General features: G+C 40.5%; 1 non-coding gene across 1 annotated transcript; it reads right to left on the bottom strand.

Moving 5' to 3' along the window:
- Nucleotides 1–9,818: 9,818 nt before the first annotated feature.
- Nucleotides 9,819–9,902, bottom strand: Trnal-cag. Its single transcript has one exon. It is a non-coding gene; the product is annotated as a tRNA-Leu (tRNA).
- Between the last annotated feature and the right edge of the window lie 11,687 nt (nucleotides 9,903–21,589).

The raw sequence follows: 21,589 nt of genomic DNA, 5'->3' as shown, positions 1-21,589 counted from the left end.
CGAAAATTATTTAAATCTTTGTTTCCATTATTTTTTGGCACCAGAACAATTTTACTCTCCTTAAACTCAGCCGGAATCATTTTACCCTGAATAACCTCATTTACAATGTCCGTGATTTTCGCACCTACTATTGGCCAGTAACGGATGTAAAACTCTGCTGGCAGACCATCCGGTCCTGGGGATTTTTTTGGTGGTGAGACGCACAGAGTCTCATACACGTCTTCTTCACTGACAACCTCGAGAAAATTTTCGTTGTCATCTTCTGTCAGCTGTGGGGCTAGGATGTCAAGGAATTCTTCCAAGGAAGCATCACTACTTTGATGTACAGAATATAGCTCGCAATAATAGCGATAAATCTCGTCCATGATATCCTGCTGGGTTCTGAGAATCGTACCGTGTTTTGTTCGAATTTCATCAATACAAGTCCTTCTCCCGTTTTTCGTTTGCTTCACTAAATGATATAGGGAAGTAGTTTCATCTTCTGACACTGAATTTGCCTTGGATTTTATTTGTAACCCTTCCATTTGACTTCTCTTGATATTAAGTAACTTGGCTTTGACTTTTTTGATGTCTGCTATCCGAAGTGAGGAACCTGTTGAGACTTGATCATATAGATCTCTCAAAACGGAATAGTAATACTCTATAGTGCATTTCATTTCCCTTGCGCTCTGGGCACTGTATTGAATAAGAACTTTCCTCAACTTTGGCTTTGCCATTTTAACCCACCAGTCAATAGCAGTGGCATATCTACTACGGGCTTGCAGGCATATTGCCCATGTTTCTTTAATCAGATCTTCTAAATCATGATTTACTAACAAGGAAGTGTTCAAATTCCACTGATTCTTGAATCGGCGAACCGGCTGTCTTGTTAGAGTTATGCAAGCTAAGACACTTGAATGGTCTGAAAAGTACGTTGGAATGGTTTCTACTTTTGTCACGGAAGTTCCAAGATTTTTAGAAATATATAGTCTATCAATCCTCCTACGTGATGTTTCCGTGACATAAGTGAACTCAACAGTGGAGGGGTATTTGATTTCCCGTCTATCCTTTAATTCTAAACCAGTAACTAGTTGTTTTAGTTCACATGAGAAATTGAAATTAGGTAACTGATCTTTTCGATTTAAAACACAATTAAAATCACCTCCAAGTAATAACTGTCTTGGCGATTTCCTTAACAAGTATATCAGGTCATCTTTGAATAAACATGCCCTGTCAGCTCGATGAGAACTTCCTGAAGGGGCGTACAAGTTGATGACAGTCACATCATAGATATTTAGTCCTATTCCCCTTCCGGATTCCAGTCGTTCCACCTCGCTTACTGTAATCCCTTCCCGCACCAAAATAGCTGTTCCAACACTTGTTTCGGGAGACACATTTATGTAACTGACAAAGCCGGGAATTACCAAATCCGAAATTAGAACTTCTTGTAACAGGGCAATATCAGTCGCGGATTCGTACAAAAATTCCTTAAGGGCCGATAATTTCAAACCGGTCGTGATTTTATTTACGTTTATAGTGGTGACAGAACAAGACTGCGTCATTGTGCTGTCACTATGTAGTTGTTTTGATGAACTAATTTAGTTTCCTGTGGTTCAGGATTCAGTTAAGCTGTAACAGTTTTCTCGGAAGGCTGAACATGGAATAACACTTCCATCAGTTTATTAGTTACTGTCCCGTTTTTTTCTACTTCTGATGGTTTCTCTTGTAACGCAAGCAGAATGATTTCCTGGTAAACTTTCTGATTTTTCCTCCAGTGATTCGTGTACAACCGTTTCGGACTGAACATTCTTTGGGCTTGGGTCGGTCCTACCGGATTTTCCCTTCCCTTGGTTGCGAGCTACATTCTCATTTGGTTGCGTCGGTATTTTACTTCGCGGTTTATCTGGAGCAGCGGCAGACTCTTTCGCAATTTCGGTTGCCGGCGCCTGCCCTGAGGTGTTGACCGTGATTTCAGTTTGGCCACCACTTCCTCGTTCTTTATTAATTTCACTCACTTTCTGATCGAGGGAAACAAATGGAGACTGCAGTTTTGCAACCTCTCCCTGAATTTGTTTATTATCAGATAGATTCTGATCTTTGCAATCGGCTACTGCACCTGTTGTTTCTTGCTCATTAATGGTGCTTACACCCCTTTCATTTTATGGTACAGTATGTGTATTATCTTTCTGTTCATTAGTTTCCATTCGCATTTTGCCTTCAGGTTCCTCTGCCTCCTCATCGCACTGTTTTTGCTTGCGAAGTGAGGGAGTGGGACAAGACAGCTCGTCCTCTGAACAACTATCAGTTATCTCCAGAGGTCGTTTTTTCGGCTGCGTTTCAGTTTCACGAGTAGTGGCAACAGGGTTTCCTTTTGTTGTTAACGGGGGAAATTTACTGTTATCGTGAAGGGACACATCAGCTTGGCCCGCTTCGTTAACATCCTCAACCAGTTGTTGCGGGCTTTTCTTTGGTAACATATCATTTAAGGTAAGCTTCTGATGCTGTATCAAATTACTTTTAAGAACAACAGTTCGCCGCGGACATTCCTGTCTGAAGTGGCCGGTTTCGTTACATATATGACATGTAGCTTCCTGACCTGTACAAACAATTTGTGCCTTATACCCACAAACAGTTATGTGAGACGGAATATTCGTCTTAACGTCCATCTCTACACAGCGGACCCCGTTAAAACACTGCAGTTTAAAGCGAGGCGATCATCTTTCATTTGCAATCGATTTAACGTCTCCGTAGTTTGAAAGAGCTTCCTTAATCTTATCATTTTCAATTTCATTGGGAAGATTCAAGACACGAACGGTTTTGCAATGAATGTCTGCTCTATAGATGGAAACCTTACTTTTATAACCATTTCTATGCACAAAATCTACTTCATGGCCCCACTTTCGTAACACTTTATCAACAGTCGAAGCACTGATTAACTTGACAAAAACACACTATTTTTCCTGATCCAGTTGTCAGGTATGAACGGTTTCAGAATTTAGACCAATTACCTGTGTAATGCAGTCATCTATTTCCAGGGATGTCGGCTGAACAGGACGGGATTCCTTGTCAAAAGCAAATACCAGAGTATTCTTCCTGAGGTTTGTAGCCATGGTTAATCCAGCGAAGCAATTTCGGTTAAACAACCGAAATTCCAAGTAGCAGCAGCAAGACCAGAAAGAGCGATCAGATCACAAGGAACAGGAAAGAACACGAAGATTAACGGACGTACGGCACTCGGCGAAGCACAAGTACAGCGATGTAAACACTGAAGTGCAGCGCAACAGTTAACAGCGGACACTCGCGAGCGCGACTGAAACGGAACTGCTTCCGGATTGAAGCGCCTAGAACCGCTCGGCCACAGCGGCCGGCGTCATACAAGTGGTTAATAGACAAGTGATTATCTAAACTACTTGGGACAGCAGTTTGTGTTGCTGTGGAGAACTTGCTTATCTCTTCGTACAAGACAAAAAACATCAGAAAACCCAAATTACATGATACTAACATTATTTTACAACTAACATAAGGTGAAGAAATAAAGGAAGACTGGTAAAAATATTTGTCAGAAGTGGGATTCGAACCCACGCCCACAGAAGTGGACTGTGACCTGAACGCAGCGCCTTTTTTTTAACTTTTTTTTTATTCACCAAAAACAGTAACAAAAATGGCTGCAATGAAATGACATAAATAAGGTGACAGATAATTGCAGTCATAAATTTCAGCATTCAAAAAATGAGTCTTTAGCAGTAGCACAATTTAGCACCTTCACTGTCACCTTCAACTGGTGGCAGTTCAGCATCCACATTTTCTTCTTCTGCAGCCGGTTCCTCATCATCATTTCCCAGACCCAAATTAATCATTCAGTAAATCCTTGATGTGTGTTCCTTCCAGGGTAAATTACATGGACAGAAGAGAAGTTCGGAACAGCGACATCGCAAAATATTTCACTGCTTTGTTATTTTTGTCAGTTCCAGCCTTCTAAACGCATCTATAGGGAGTTCAAGATCTTCCTTTATATCAGACACCAGATGTTTCTCGCCATATTCTTGTATCTGCTGTACTGCTGGTTTATTTTTCATGTGTGACTTGCAGGTGAGGTTAGGGAACGTGACCCAATCCATTCCCTCTCTACTAGGAATCCAGTTCCTAACCTATACCCATTCGGTTGAAGACAATTCGGAGCATGTTACCATATTTCTTATTGTGATTCTGATATTTGAGTATTTTCTCGAATTCATTTTCCATATGCATCTTGTATTCAATATGTTCATCGCTCCCAATATTGTTAAAAACATAACTTGTATATTTGCCCATTAACCAAATCACTGCGTTATTTTTTGCCTGAGGGTAGTAACTTTCCTCTGGTCTGAAGAAAATGTTAGTCGGTACATTGTTTGCTGAAGTTCTTGTTATTTGAGCAATTTTCTCCCTGGTCCACCTCCAGTTGATAATCCGATCTCCACAAGTGTAACGATGAGGCACGCTATCAGCGAGGTTGCATTTGCTGCAGAGGTTTCTGTCACTTAAACCGATGGCAAAGAGACGCTCATTAGTGCTGATGATGTTATTGACTACCTTGTACCACGCTGTTCTCACGTCAGACGAAAGAACATCACTACTGATGTTTTTCCAGACCACATTCCATGCTATTCCAGCATATTTGGTTTCTATGTTATTTTTCCTTTCATGTTTCAGTCTTTCAGCTAAAATCGCCTTTGCTGTAACGTTTTTGGAGTTTAAAATCTTTTTGCTGAGATAACTTAGTTCAAGATAATAGTCCCTAATGTGTTTCAGCGTAAAACTTATTTTTTGTATATTTATCGGCGGCTCTACACTTTCTGGCCTGACAATATCGTACAGTTTTGCTGTAATGCACCCTGGATCATTACACATTATGCTCCATGTTCGTTTGACATACAGTGCCATCGCTTTAGACTTGATGTCGGTTAGACCCATTCCTCCATTGCTTGGATCCAAAACTGCTGTCTTCACCGGCACTCGAAACAATTCCCCTTTCCACAAGAACTTTGCTAAGGTGGACATGATCGTCTTCGCCACCATTGATGGAATGGGGAGAACCTGTGCTATGTAGTAGGCCTTGGATAAAATGTACGTGTTGATAAACAGTATTCTCTGGAACTGGTCTATGCTACGTTGACAGTTTTCAATCAAAGCTCCCTTGATTTTTCTTGCCACCTCCCGCCATTAATTGCTATCATTTTTAAGAGGGACGTTGTCAATGCCATTCCAAGAGGTGTTCATTAACATGGTTCGCCCACTCAATGCGTAAGTTAGCAAGCCGCTTTATATTTAGAAATTTACTTTTATTTTCATTTACCCTCGCACCTGATGCGGAACAGTATTTTGCAAGTATCATCTCTAATTGTGTCACATCTGTTTGGTCCAGCGATATAACGAACAGGAGCATGGATAAGGGGCTTCCTTGGGTAACACCCCTTTTTATCTCAATTTTTTTTTGTCAGTTGACAGTTAACGGAGATTTGTGCAGTAACACCCATTGCCATGTTCTTGATGATGTCGATGGTTTTTGGCAGGAAGTCCATTCGGCGCATTATCTCTATCAGGTATTTGTGATTAATTTGATCAAATGCCTTATGGAAGTCTATGAAACGCAGTCCACATTTTATGTTACTTGCCTGCGCTAGCGCAATGACATTGCGATACAAACCCGCAGTTTGTAAAATCGTTCTTTTAAAAGCACAAGTCTGCTGTTGGCCTATGATGTCAGCAGTGCATGGTGTAAAGCGCTTGTTAATTACTCGAGCTATAATTTTATAATGTGAATTTAAAAGCGAAATCGGCCGTAGGTTGTTTATTTTTTTGCAGCCTCTGTTCTTCGGGATCAACACGATTTTGCATTGTTTGAACTCTGCAGGCACTGGTTTTCCTTGTAAGACTTCATTGACAGTTTCACTGAACTTTTCTCCTATTGTGGTCCAAAATAGTTTATAGAATTCAATGGGCAGTCCGTCAGGTCCTGGAGATTTTCTAGCAGGGGAGCTGCACACGATTTCTAATACATCTTCCTTGGTGATGTCCGAAGAAATGTTCTCATCACCATCTCGCGATATTCGTGGAAGATATGTACCAAAGAGCTCATCGTATTCTTCTTCGTTTGTTTCCCCTGATGCATACATACGTACATAGTACGCTGAGATCTCTTTAATTACTTCCTTCTGGGTGGTGATTATGGTACCATCATCTATTTGAAGTTCATCCATGAAACTTCTTCTTCTATTCTTGGCGTGTCTGACAAGGTGGTACAATGCAACAGTCTCATCTTCAGTGACTGACTTTGCTTTGGATTTTGTTTTAAGTCCCTCCAGCTCCTTACGTTTCAGACTTACTAACTTTGCTTTTATTTTCTTGATGTCTTTTAATTTTGTAGGAATTGCATCTGTCTGATCGTAGAGGTCCCTGAGTACTCTGTAGTAGAATTCTACAGTCTGTTTCCTTGCTCTGGCCATATCTATACTAAAAGATATTAAAACTTTCCTTAGCTTCGGTTTCGCTCGTTGAGTCCACCATTCTATCACACTTGGAAAGTTGTTCAGTGAAAAGAGACACATTTCCCAAGCTCTGGTTAGGGCATCTTCTAAGTCTTCTTCTGATAATTACGATATGTTTAGATTCCACTGGCTTCTTACTCTTCGGGTAGGTTGTGGTGTTAAATTTACGCAGGTCAACAACGCACTGTGATCAGAAACACTAACGGTAACAGATTCTGTTTTCAGTACTTTATCTGCTAAATTTTCCGATACGTAAATTCTGTCAATTCTACTACAGGAATTCGCAACAATATGAGTGAAGTTCACCATCGTTGGGTATTTTATTTCCCACGCATCTTTTAATTTTAAATCAACAACAAGACGTCTCAAGTCAGTTGAGTAATTGAAGTTGGGGATTTGATCCTTTCTACTCAATACACAATTAAAATCTCCCCCTATTATAAGTTGGAGGGGGTTTTTCTTCAGTAAATAAATACGCTTTCATTAAAGAATGTGGCTCTTGCAGCTCTATTACTGCTGCCAGACGGAGCATATAAATTGACTATAGTAACTCCTGCTACATTTATTCCAATACCTCGCCCCGATTCTATCAACGTCATGTACGGGGATGCCTTCTCTAACTAAAATGGCCGTGCCAACATTCGTTTCAGTGGAAATATTGTAAAAATCAACGTAATTGGAAAAATTTAATTGTGGGAATACCACTTCCTGTAGGAGAGCAATATCCGTCGCTGACTCATACAGAACCTGTTTCAGAGCAGCTATTTTAACATCCGACTGTATCCTATTAATGTTTAACGTGGTAATCGTATATGACTGTAACATAGGGGAGTGACCTTTTTCCCGCTAGTCTATCATTTCATGCCACTCCAAGTCGGATACTTCCTGAGAATCTGACTGGAGACCACCGTCACGGTTTGCATTAGAGCCTTTCTTTTTACTTTTCTTGCGGTTTGCATTGGCACTAGCCTTCACCGAATGTCTGCTCCACCCACCCCCTGAGCAGTTTTCCACCGAGAGCGGTGTCGGTGGATCTGAGGGGCAGTCGTGTGCCACCATCTCGTCTGCCAAAGGCGGCGCAGAAGCAGTTTGCAAACATTCTTCCAATGCCCCATCACTTCTATGAACACTTTCGTTTACTGTTTGTGTCTTATTGCTGTAAAACTCCGGTTCTTCGTCTTGGGATTTGGGCTGTGACGCCGCCTGTTGTTGACAATCACTCGCTACCTCGTCATGTTTGCTTTCAGTTGCATCCGCGAGTGAATCTGTCTGCATTGATTGACGTACGGGCACTGCAGCGCGGGGTTGTGGCGTCACCAAGAGCAGCGCATTGCCATCTACTGTCGCGTCCAGCGCTACAGAATGGGACTCCGATGTCACTTCGACATGTTCGGGTGATGGTAGCGAATTCGATTTGTCAACTGATGTGCTTGACTCAGAGTTCGAATCTATGCTGACAATATTGTCTGAAACAGTTTCCAGTACTGTTTTCTGAATGTCACCTACAGCTTTCAGCGACAGGTTGATATCTTCTTCATCTGTGCTACTGCCGTCACAAGTTCGACGTCTCTTGTTAGTGGCTATACTACTCTTTCCAGCCGGATTGTCTACAGTGTCTTTCCTGAGTAAAGGTGGAAATGCTTCAAGAGTATTTTGTGGCCTGTCGTCTACATTCCCCGAAATGCAGGAAATTTCACCACCTGTCATCTGATTTTCAGTCACAAGATCAGCCAGTGTTAACCTTTTACGCTGTTGTAAATTATTCTGCAATACAAACACCTTTTTTGGACAGTTTTGCCGGAGATGCCCACTTTCATTACATATATGGCAAGTAAAAGTCTGTCCATTGTATATAACGTGCGCTTTGTAGCCACAAACCAAAATATGAGATGGAATGTTTTGTTTGACATGCATATCGACAGAACGAACACCACTAAAGCATTGCAATCTATGTTGGCTTGACCATCGTTCATTACGAATTTGCCTGATGTCACCGTATTTAGATAATGCGTCTTTTAAGTAGCAGTTTTCTACCTCAGGGGGCAAATTAAATACCCTGGCTTGTTTATAATCAACATCAGCATTTGAAATGGTAACTGTACTCACCGAATTATCGCGGTGGCGGAATTCAGCTTTTCGTTCAAATTTCTGCAAAATCCGTTCCAGCACCAACGGGGAAAGCAGCTTCACAAAAAAGCAGTATTGCTCCAAGTCATAATAAGCAGTGTGCGTCTGATCCGATGTAATGCCAATAACGTCAACGATCTAGTCACGAATTTCTAGTGAACTTGGCTGAACATTACGGGTTGCTTTGTCAAATCCAAATCTTAGGGTAAGCTTTCTGGGAAACATTGTTGCCATGTCAGCAGTTAACAGCTCGCGAAAGCAAGGAAACTAAAATGCTGCATCACCACAATCACAATTTTACACAACACTGTTACGCAGAGTCATGAAATCCAAACAGAAGCGCCACAGCGCGTCCGCTGAGGACGGCCGGAAAAGCCGATATTCTGGTCCCAGATAAACGAAACTTTTGTGTAATTGCTTGTCAGAAGGCTATGAACGATAATGGACACCGCTCAAACTATAACTGCCTGTAATACAACTATATTTTAAAATTATTTCACAATGCGAACCAAACTGCGATCTCTGTTTGCGTTGCTAAGCAGAGATATGCGAAGCACTGATTAACTTGACAAAAACACAGTATTTTTCCTGATCCAGTTGTCAGGTATGAACGGTTTCAGAATTTAGACCAATTACCTGTGTAATGCAGTCATCTATTTCCAGGGATGTCGCCTGAACAGGACGGGATTCCTTGTCAAAAGCAAATACCGGAGTATTCTTCCTGAGGTTTGTAGCCATGGCTAATCTAGCGAAGCAATTTCGGTTAAACAACCGCAGTTCCAAGTAGCAGCAGCAAGACCAGAAAGAGCGATCAGATCACAAGGAACAGGAACGAACACGAAGATTAACGAACGGACGGCACTCGGCGAAGCACAAGTACAGCGATGTAAACACTGAAGTGCAGCGCAACAGTTAACAGCGGCCACTCGCGAGCGCGACTGAAACGGAACTGCTTCCGGATTGAAGCGCCTAGAACCGCTCGGCAACAGCGGCCGGCGTCATACAAGTGGTTAATAGACAAGTGATTATCTAAACTACTTGGGACAGCAGTTTGTGTTGTTGTGGAGAACTTGCATATCTCTTCGTACAAGACAAAAAACATCAGAAAACCCAAATTACATGATACTAACATTATTTTACAACTAACATAAGGTGAAGAAATAAAGGAAGACTGGTAAAAATATTTGTCAGAAGTGGGATTCGAACCCACGCCCACAGAAGTGGACTGCGACCTGAACGCAGCGCCTTAGACCGCTCGGCCATCCTGACATACATCATATGTCAAATGATATGGCAGTAGTTGCGTGAGTATTAAAAGAGCTAGTGCTGTACCTGTGGAATGTGTGCAATATTTCAATAATTTTTCACAGTCGACGCACGGCACAGGGAGAGCAGTACGCCAAACCTGCAGGCTGTACCTGTGAACTTGTGAAAGACTGATTTGTTGCTTGGTTTCCTTTGCGAAGATGCGTAACAAGCACTTGTGTCTATCGGTTTCTCTCTGTCACGTAAACTATCGCTTGCAGATTGTTTTATTTCCTTAATAAAACAGAAACTGTTAAATCAAGAGCGATATCGAACTCCCGATAACTCTACTTAGCATCCGAAACTTAATTGCTATTGAAGAAACGCATTTACAGGACGCGTATAGTTCAGCAAATGTATTTGTTTAGGGTATTAGAGACTAGCAGTCAATTTGAAACTAGGAGTTGTGAGCGGCAGGCTTGAAGGACTGGAAACCAGTCTACTGAAGCTACACTATGGGAATACTGGTCTGCCAGTTATCATTATACCGTTTTACAAGTGCCTAAAGGGATAATTTAACGACGAGTTGCTTCTGGAACTATGACCAATTAAATGTCGACAGCTTGTTGTGCTTGTGACGTGATTTTCGCATAGTTAAAATCTCCTATGATGCAGTTAAGAAATTAAAACCCTGAAATAAACATTCTACGATATACTCCTCATAAAATCATCAGATGAAAGCACAGGCGTCCGTAGAAATTTTCCAACGGGGGATGCGCACGCTAGAAAAATTTTTATCTACCTCTACAAACTGCAAACCACCGTGCGATACAACAAAAGAACTATCATGTCTCACAGTCAAAGAATTAATGGTTGTCCATTCAGTTTGTGAATAAGGGCACTGTACTCCAGGGAGGGGGAGGTCAAATGAGTACTTTTAGCCCCCCTCCTACCGCCCACCCACTCCCCTTGCGGATGCCAGCGGATGAGAATCTTTTACAGGAGCAGACATAAGTCTTAGAGAGACGCAGCAATTGTTGGACGGATATAATAGATTATGTATTTCACGGTTATTATTTATTATAGTCGATTACCAAGACTGTTCCGGTCATTACAGGTGATTTTCACATTTTATCAGCACATTTACAGCAGTACCGGTATTTTAATGGTGAAGCAGCCGTACACTGTGACGAAGTTTACTCGTTACGTTGAACTTTTTTTTTCTAATTTTTTAGTGTCGTTAGTCATCTGGCATGATACTGCCCGCCAGACTATCTCTCCTTTGTCACCCAGTTTATGTCAGAGCTGCACCTACACCCAACCTCCTCAATTATTTGTTGCATATATTCCCGTCTCTTGTCTTTCCCTACAGCTTTTATTCTCCACTGTGTGCTGTTGTATCAAGGAAGTTATTCCCATATGTCTTAACACAGGTTCTGTCACTCTCTCCCTTCTTCTTGTCATTGTTTTCTACATATATGTTTGCTCGTCGTTTCTGTGGATAACATCCTTATTTCTTATCGGTCCACCTGAATTTTTAATACCCTTCTACAGTACCACACGATAGATGCTCCAGTTCTTTTCTTTTCCAGTTTCCTCACAGTCCCACACTCCATGTAACTTAGCTGAAGTACTTAATCAGACGAAAAATTTTTATTTTTGAAAACGTGCACAGTGTAATATACACGAACAGATCGTGTATAAATTATGCGTTCCCCTGGAAGTCATATCTGGAAGCTGGAGAGATCTGGAGAGATTGAATAAGAGTTTCTGACCGTTCTTTCCACCAACCTGTCGTCTTTCAAAGCTGTGTCCCCGGCGCAGAAGACAACTCGTCGGTCGTGTGATTTTCTTCGGCGGAGGCTGCTACACTGTCAATTCAAACCTGTGATTGTGCTTTTTGCGGGATGCCACTTGCCCAGGTTAGTCTCCGTAACTACAGAGGACAAGATCTGTAGTATCGACAATGATGGCAGGCGACACTTCTCATTAATGTATCCTGTTTGGTTATTATTCAAATATTCACAAATTTCCACTGTCTTTTACAACACTCGACATAGCTTCATTCATTGTATGGTAAATTTTCCATCCAACTTCCGAAATATGATACACATGTCCGGCTCTCCCGTACGCACTAGACAAAGTGAGTATTACATATCCACAACTAAGTTAAACTGGAAATAGCGTACAACATGTCCGGCTCTGAAGAACACCCATAACAGCGTGCCTATTACATATTCACAACTAAGTAACGGACGATACTGGGATACGTGTCCGGCCCTCCAGAACGCCCGAAACAGAGTGACTAGCGCAGCCGAAGTACCATACTTCGTTTGGAAGGCGCGCCAAAGCGACCTGACGGTGTCGGAAGCCCTTCGATTGCAATGTCGTTTACTTTCATGTTTCTCAAAACGAATGAAATTTAATAAACAAAAACGATAGTCTCGTAGGGTAACTATGAGAGGTTGTCACACTAAAAACTGGGTTGAATGCAATGAAAAGTATTTAAATAATTAATAAGAGAAGTTAGGCGTTTTGGCGTCCAGCACCGGAACGGGCAGACCAATCAGAAGCAAGTTCAGTACAATTGGTGGACTCTCCCACAGGACTGGTACATGCTGTACCATGTGTCACTATTACCTCACTCCACTTTTGGACCATATGCTACTTCACGTGCATCAAGCTGCAACAAGGCACCTTCTAGTAAAATAAAATACTGGCAGCCACAACCAGGACTATCACACGTGATCAGTCGTGGTATGAACAAGAATTAATTCCAGGCACGTACCTCCTATGCACTAGCCGGATGGACAATCTGACATGTCGTTATCAAACAGCATTGTTGAAATCATCTGTGGGCAACGTTTACTTTCAATGTTTTTGTGTACTTTGTGGATGCAGGCTGTAGCATTCCTACTTCTTACATATAATTACTGAATCGTAATTAAAAAAGGTGAAAGTCCATACTGTGTTCACCTTCGCGCTTCGTAATGGAAACTGCCTTCTTTGAAACCTACAGTGCAGGACAAGGAATTTATAGCATCTTGAAATATTTGCTATAAAAACATTACATCTCAGCCACAGTAGCTAGCGGAATTAGGAAACCGATCATTAATAGTAATAGAAAACGAATTTCCACTAATGGTATGCACAAAAAGTAAACAGAGCACAGTTATATTCCCGGAACTATCGGGAGATCAACTATGCCGAAAGCGTTACTAAAGTATGCACAACACAGTCAAAATCGGCACCAGTTAGAACAACCCTTTATGCTTTTTTTATGCTTTTTTAGAGCTCTTGGCGGATTTTAATGGAAACCAGTTGCCCTTCAACTACAGTTATGTTTTCCTCAAGCTCTTGGCAGATTTGAATAGGACCTGGTTCTTCCTTCACTATAATTAGTGGAAAGAACAAAAGTTTACGTGATAAATGTTAAGGATGCTTCTCTACTTCCCTGACACCCTCTCCCCCCACCTCCCATTAATAAAAAACTATACCGTTTATAATGTTCAAGATGTTAGTAGAATGTTTTCTGGAGGAAATGGTGGAAGATTAGGTTTAACATCCCGTCGTCATCGACATCATTAGAGACGGAGCGCAAGCTCGGACTGTGCCAAGGATGCCTTGCTCTTTCAAAGGAACCACCCCGGCAGATACGCAAAGCGATTTAGAGAAATCACGGAAAACCTAAATCTGGATGGGCGGATGTGTGGTTGAACCGTCGTCCTCCCGAACACGAATACAGTGTGCTAACCACTGCGCCACCTTGCTTGGCGAAAATGTTTTCTGTAGTTATTTAGTTTCCTATGAGGTATTAGTTTCGTCTTTAGATGGCAACATTACCGCTTTCGGTCGCTAGCGCAATGCCACCAAAGAAAGCATGCAGCGCTGTTCGTAATACGATGTTTGTGTCAGAGTATTTGGTTGCAGTACTTGTTCAAAATTAAAGGCATTACGTTAAAGCTCCACGCTGTAGCTGGAAAAGCTTCAAATATCGTCCAGGTGATCTTGATAAGTATTTTACATGATAAGCCTAAAATATTTCTAAAAAATGCAGAGATTGTTTCTGCAATGAGTCTAAGATTATTTACTTCTCCAATAATTCTTATAAGATATGAGCACGTACCCCTCTTTACCTGTCTTACAGTCAGTGTGCCATCAAATACCGAAAGAAAGAAGTACGGTTCTTCTGTGTTCTATGAAGGCACTGCAGGCCCATGTTAAGTTGAATTCAAAGTTAAAGTCCAAAAAATGCTATGGACTAATTTCGTATGACAACTACAAATACGACAGAGTTGTAGCGAGAAACTGTTCCGACGTCAGTTGGCTTACAGGACCGATAAACACCCTGTTATATTTCACTGACTGGAAAACTACGCTAAACAAAAAGGAAAATAAGTGGAGATTGCCGCAGGGTGATTGTGATTAATCCGTCAAGGCTAGGGAGCAATTGCCAGTACAAATACTGGTTGGACTGGTGTTGCTATAATTCACGAGTAAAAGGTTCTAGTCTGAACCATTCAGTTCCGTTCCTTATTAACAGCAGGTGTTTCGAGACGGAAGTTACGCAACCCTCATAATGTCGATTCGCTTACAGGAGCCCTCAACGATATGTCGAACAGTACTTGCAATCAGAGAGCCTATTAACCACGAATAATGCCATTTTCAGCGAATGTGTCATTTATAGAATTTCTCTGAAAAATCGTAAGGCGAAGGTACTTCTGAAACACTGTTGGCACAACTACGTTGTTAGGCAGCCCAGTAGATAACCTCAGAGTAAACCACTGCTCACCAACGTGAAAGAAGGTGAATAGAATAAGTACCAACAACCAAACGACGGTGGCGGAATATTCGAACATACAAAAGTTACGGAAGAGGAAGAAAAAGAAGTCACTTCTGTTTTAAGGATAGCCACGTTATCTACCAGTCTTCACTATGTGGAGGATGTCTGGTGAGATCATCCAATGTATTTTCTCTACTAAATACGACTTACCGTGTGAGGTGAGCCGAGTTTGTTTATTAGAGTTACTTTGCGTGCTGGTATCCTTCGGCATGCTGACACGCAATGAAATAAGTTCGGAGAGGTTGTGAATTATCAAATTACTTGACGCTGGTTACTACATCATTTGAAACTGCATTTCATTCCGCACAATCTAAATTCTTCAATGTTAACTTTATGTTTGCGGTGATAGTATCTTTGTTGTATAACGAGAAGTGTGGTCTGTGTTATCCTTACGGAGTTTTAAACCGTGTGATATGTTTTTAATGGAGAATTCGATACAATTGAAATCAAGTATTTGTTTTCCAGAAACAAATTTTCCTGTTCATACCTTCTTTAAACGTGCCACAATACCAGGCCGTCTACTGGTGATATTCAAGTGTGTAACTCTTATTTAATTTTCTTAACCAATATTTCATCGCAGAATTACCAATAAATTATTAATGTTAAGCACCATCTCTTCGCGGACTAGGTAATTTGCACGAATTGTGTGAGGTAAGGAAGAATACGACTTGCTGGTCGCCAGTATGAGACACGTGGTACCACTGCTGAGCTGAACTGCTATCGTTGTAAGACCAATAAACTTTTAGCATTTTATTAAACAATCTTTCAGCTAGTTAAACGTTTCATACATTCTGAATTTATGTGTACAGAACCAGGGAAACAGCTCCAGAGCACAACTGGCCACTCCAGGGTGCCGCAAAAAGAACGCATGAGTTTCAAACTGTTGTGATTAGTTTAATTTGATAACGTATTAAATGTATTTACACCAATACAATCTGTAAGTTATCCAATTCAAGAACAGGAATAATTTTTTAAAGATGACGTCCTTCTTCGTCCACACACATTAAAAGTATCTCTTTGAAGTTCTGCATAATTTCTGTCATAGTGTTCTGTGAAATAGCAGCAATTTCCTCACATATTGCAACCTTCAGGTCGTTAAGTAAACGAGGTTTGCTGCAATAGACTTTGCATTCCAAGTGATCCGATAAGAAGAGGTCGCAAACCGACAGATCTGGAGAGTGTGCAGGTCAGTGGAGATGGCCGAAACGTGAGATCGAGTGCCGAGGAAACATTTCTCGAAGAAACGTCAGTGACGCATTAGCTGTATCGGCTGCGGCGTCGCCATGTTGGAACCACATGCCTGTTACGTGACTCCAAAGCCTCAAGTTGTGGCCCCAGAACATCATCACTCATCAATAACAAAATCAGTAGCAAGAACATCAAGAAATCTCGCACAAAATAGTCACCGTTCATCAAAATCACATACGTGAAGCTACAGTACGATCATATCTTTATAAGGATACAATTGTAACTGACACGTCAGGGTGCGCTTTAACGATCGATGGGACCTGTCCAAAGTCCGAGCACTCCGCCAAGTGGATTCTGGAGTTCGAAGAACAAATGCTCTTACGCTGTCGACATTTTCTGGAATTCGCGGCATACGAGGACGACCAGTCGACTTTTTCTCCATATGTGGTCCAGTTGTGCACAACGATCTAACACAATGAAATACTGTATTGGGATCAGGTATCGAATCATTACTCTTAACATTGAACTGTGTATGGAAAAGCTGTTGAACGGTAAAATAAAGTTCAATAGTGAAAATGCGATTCTGAACGGTCCATTGCGCCATTCTTACCGAAACTGGACGTTCTGGCCGACAGACTAACAGCAGCAGGGGGTGACTGACCGCTCCATTTCACTTCTACTACTTAACTCAGATCCACGTTCTCATTTTGTGCCACACTGTATCAGCGAAAGTCTAACACTTATTCACACAACTTGTTGTTTTCATGAAACTGTTCATTTGTGCATTAAGTACTGTTTTTAAGATATTCAGGTTCTTTCCCCCCTTTTCGTTGTGCAAGATATATGAAAGTGAGTGCTGTGTGATTACCTTATAGGTGTTGAAACACGTATGTAACGCAGCAGCGATGGCGAGGCATTGTAGCATCTGTGACCAGAGAGTATGCGCTTGACCGCGCGAGTGTTGCGAGCGGTTCTCAGTCAGTAGTAGTCTTTGCGAGTTAGTTGTCGCTATGCAGAATAGCAGTCAGTCAGTCGTTGCGAGTCTGTAGCTCTGTCTAGTTGAGAGCAGTACTCAGTCTGTAGTCGTCATGCAGAGCGGTCGGTCAGTAGTAGCAGCCCAGTGCGGTTGTGTGATGTAGGCGGTCGGCAACGATGGTCAAGATGAGGAATAAGGTATACTGTTAATTAATATAATCATTAGATAATGAAAAATTTTATTTATTGTAATTATTCTCCAACAAGTCTCCCAATAATAATTTTTTATTTCAAAAGCATTTTCTCAAAAGTTTATTTTTTTTGAACTAAAGATCTCGTTGCACTTCCCATTTCATTCCACTTCTTTTTGAAGAAAAATTTCACTAGAATTACAAAAAAAAAAAGGAGAATATTATTATTTGCAATGTAGTTCCTCCAAGTGGTGCGCAACAACAAGAGCAGATATGTGACATCCATTTATTCTGAGGTAAGACTTTAATTCTGATTGTTTTTACACAGGGCCAAAGACCGATATTTCGGTTTAATTGAATTTTCTTGTCACTGAATGGACTTTAATTTTTTGAAGGATTTATAATTGAGTCAGATTGCGTAATTCACATTTTTGTTGCCATTGTCAGTACATTTGATTGTGGGCAGGTTACGCTTAGAGCCATGTCCATTAGCATTTCTAATTAGTATCGTCCTTTTTCCTTTTAAAATTTTTGTGGGGAGGTTACACTTGGCTCCCATTTCTATTAAGTATTGCTATATTAATTTTCTTTTAAAAAAAATTGCGGTGGGGAGGTTACACTTGGCGACACCCAGTCCAGGATCGAATTTCGTTGAGAGTCTTTTGAGCGACAGTCAGATATCTGCTCTTATTTGCTTAGATATAATTAGGATTTGGCGCTACGCTTTTAATAATATTGTGACTTTCTCTCTACAGGTCAACGGCAATTTGTTGCTTTGTTGTATTTGTGTGTTGTTTTTGCATTTGTGCTTATTTGTTTTTGAATAATTGTGACTACTGTAAAAATGCCGCGAAAGACTGTGAATAGTGTATCGCGAGGTATTACGAACGAAACTACCGATTTAAACATCTTTACCGATAGGACATGTGACACGCAGTGTAATGATGACAATCCTGCGTTCACTAACAATCAGTGCATTACAACCACTAATGATGACTTTTACCTTGATAATGAACAAACGAACTCAATTGTCTCGTCTGTTAACTTGACGACAATTGATGACGCGGAGCGCTCTATTGTAATGAGCGCTGCAGAGCTTAACACACCCGATTTGGAAAACCCAAGTAACGAACAGACAAATTTGTCTAATGAAAATGAACAGATCACACAAAGTAGGGCGGATTTATTTAATTCCGAAACAATGACTGATAGTATACATTTGACTGACAAACCTTTTTGTAAATTTCAAAATGACCAAATGGTTACAGAAAGTGAAACAATTCCAGATCCACTATTGAACAGTACAGATAATAGAAATGGTAATTTTGGCTCGGATCCAATTATGGCAATACTGCTACAACTTAGGGAAGATAATAAACAAAAGAACGAAAAACTAGACAAACTTAGTGAGCAGTATAAACAACTTAATAAAGAACTTGATGAGCAGAACAAACGACTGGAAGAAGAAAACAAACAATTTAGAGAACGGAACAAACAATTTTCTGAAAGTATTAAACAGCCGAGAGAAAAACACGATAATGTTAATGAACAGAACAAACAAGTTAGGGAAGAGATTACAGCTGTTACCGTTCAATGTCAGGACAGTAAAGAAAAATTACATGTGGATACTAAGACTTGTGCTAATAACAGTAATGAAAAAGTTGGCACTGTTGCACAAGAATTAAGTAGCACACGTGTAGGCACAACAGAATCACATAAAGACGAAGTTAATGTAGTCACTGAACAATGTTCAGCAAACGCAACACTGATACACGAAATTAATGCAGTCACTGAAGAATGCCCTAAAAACGAAGTACAGATTCGCGACGAAATTAATTTAGAGTCAGTGGAAGTTTCACACACTCCGAATACGGAAGATGAAGAGAAATTTGCACGACAGATCAACCAAATTGACGAAAGTGTTACAGTAACAGAGTTGAAAACTATTTCAGTCACCAATACGTCACAGAATCCGCCACTTTGCGAGCATTTGCCAGAGTCACGCAGCGCGTATCATGTGAGCAATTTACAGCAACTACGCGACTTAAAATCCGAAAAGCCACGCGAATTAAAATCTGAAAAGCTACGCAACTTGAAAACCGAAATGACAGAGACGAACAGATTCACACACAAACCCGAACGTGTTCTCAAATTCAGTGACGAGAACGTTGATAATAAGCAGTTTGCATTTGTAAGAAAATGTAAGGAATTTAATAATGGCAGAACACAGATACACGATTTGCACTGTATACGACAATTTATTTTTGTACTTTCACCGCTATTATCTGTAATGGAGAAACTAGCTTTGAACCTGAAGCGACAAATTGCTATTGTATTTTCATCAGCATTGCCTGTAATGAGGAAACTAGAATTAACATGGATACAACTATTTGCTTTTGAATTTTTACCGCTATTGCCTGTAACACAAAAGCTAAAATTTATTTGCAGTGCGTAAATGACCTCAGGGGATTCATTACGCTTTAATGAATATGTGCCGTAGCGAGCATAGGGCCCCGAGCTGTAGTAGTGCTGTTTCATCTTTAGTTTTCTGCACTGCTGCCTTTTCTTCTACTATCCTTTATATCTATCCAAACTGCTCTTTAACTATTGCTCTTTGTAGAATTAAGGAACGTATGTAATGAAAACCGGATATGACAAATATTTTACCGAATGTGACAATTTTCAGTAGGCACTCCCGTAATGACAACTACCGCCGTAATTTTAATTACAGATAAAATCGTAATCATCAGTATGTATAAAATTTTGAGCAGTCGGAACCATATTTTTGTAACAATAGATGTTTTTCACCACAATAGCATGAAAGTCAGCCGCTTAGCATACCTAACCAACAATGCAGTCTACAAGGTCAACCAAACTTTAATGTTTCGCCGCGTGCATGCATAGTCCCTGGTCCAACAAATAGTAACGTACGTCAGCAAGGAAACAACTACGTACAAAGAAGACAGTATTTCAATTCCTATCGTAATGCACCGTATAGGAATGACTATTACGACAGACGTAAAAATAATGAAGACAATTTTCAGCGAACGTCTAACAACAGTCGGTCATACCAACAGCAAAATCATACGCAAGAACATATTCTCATGAATGAACCCGACAGTAGGTACCATCCAGAGCGTAACACGCCTGGAAGAAGTAATAGGACAGTTCAAATAGTCGAAATGCCACAGAATCCTCCTAATAATAATAACACGTCAGATAGAATCTGACTAGATAATGTACAGGACGCATCTTGCAATAATACAAGCACTACCTTAGACACGCAAAATGTTGTTCACGAAAATGTAATTACTTTTGACGACATCAGAGACACTCTTTTACAGGAAAGACCAGTTATTCAGAAAACCATTTCACATCCTGTTATCGAAATTAAAATTGGTTCATCGAAATTCTCAGCAGTAATTGATTCCGGATCACCTATATCAGTAATAAATGAGGAGACTTTTAATGAGTGCAACAAAGAGAATACTTATCCGACATTACCTTTAGGCAAAACAAAAGTGAAAGGAGCAGTATCGAGTAAAGGAGTAGACGTTAAATTACAGACACATTTATCATTTTGTATCGCAGGTCACACGTTTCACTCTAATTTTTGGATTGTTCCTTTATTGACAACAGACGTTATTTTAGGCACGAATTTTCTGGTACAACACGAAGCAGTCATTGATTTTCAGAATTCTTATTTAATGTTAAAGGATGAAAATGTACAACTTGCTTTAGAATTTCAGCACTCATTATCTGCGGAAGAACAAACAATTAACCGCACAGAGGTCATTTCCGCAACACGTGACATAGACTGTAATCCCACATTGTTAACGGATACGTACGTACACAACTATAATACTCCAGACGAAATGGACTACGACGTAATACAAATGATTTCCGATAAAGTTAAAGAGAGTAGTGCAATTACAGACGACGAACGAACGCAATTACACAAAATTCTTTTACAGCAAGCTCCAGTTTTTGACAACATTCCTGGTACTATGTCCGGCTTTATGTATGAATTTCAAGTCAAACCGCATGACACATTTAAAGCAAAGCATTATCCTATTCCATACATTCACAGAGAACAGGTTAAAAAAGAATTGCAGGATATGCTCGACCAAGGAATTATAGAACCAGCAGTTAGTCCGTACATAAACCCGCTACATATTGTTAAGAAAAAAGATGGCTCACTTCGCCTTGTACTTGATTCACGTCACATTAATGACATTATTATTAATGAAACAGATCGACCACAGACATTAGAGGAACTTTTACAGAAATTTCACGGTACAGCTATTTATTCCACATTAGATTTGAAATCGGGATTTTGGCAAATTCAACTTCATCCGAATTGTAGAAAATATACAGCTTTTCTCTGTTTCGGCGACTGTTATCAATTTTGCAAACTACCGTTCGGCTTAACTATTTCTTCTGCAGCTTTTATTCGCGGTTTGAACACAATACTTCCGACAGAACTTAAAGACAGAATTACGACGTATGTAGAC

Source organism: Schistocerca americana, chromosome 3 (genome assembly GCF_021461395.2).
Source record: "Schistocerca americana isolate TAMUIC-IGC-003095 chromosome 3, iqSchAmer2.1, whole genome shotgun sequence".
Lineage (NCBI taxonomy): Eukaryota > Metazoa > Arthropoda > Insecta > Orthoptera > Acrididae > Schistocerca > Schistocerca americana.
The sequence above is the reverse complement of the archived record's forward strand: the minus strand, read 5'-3'. Positions and strand labels throughout refer to the sequence as shown.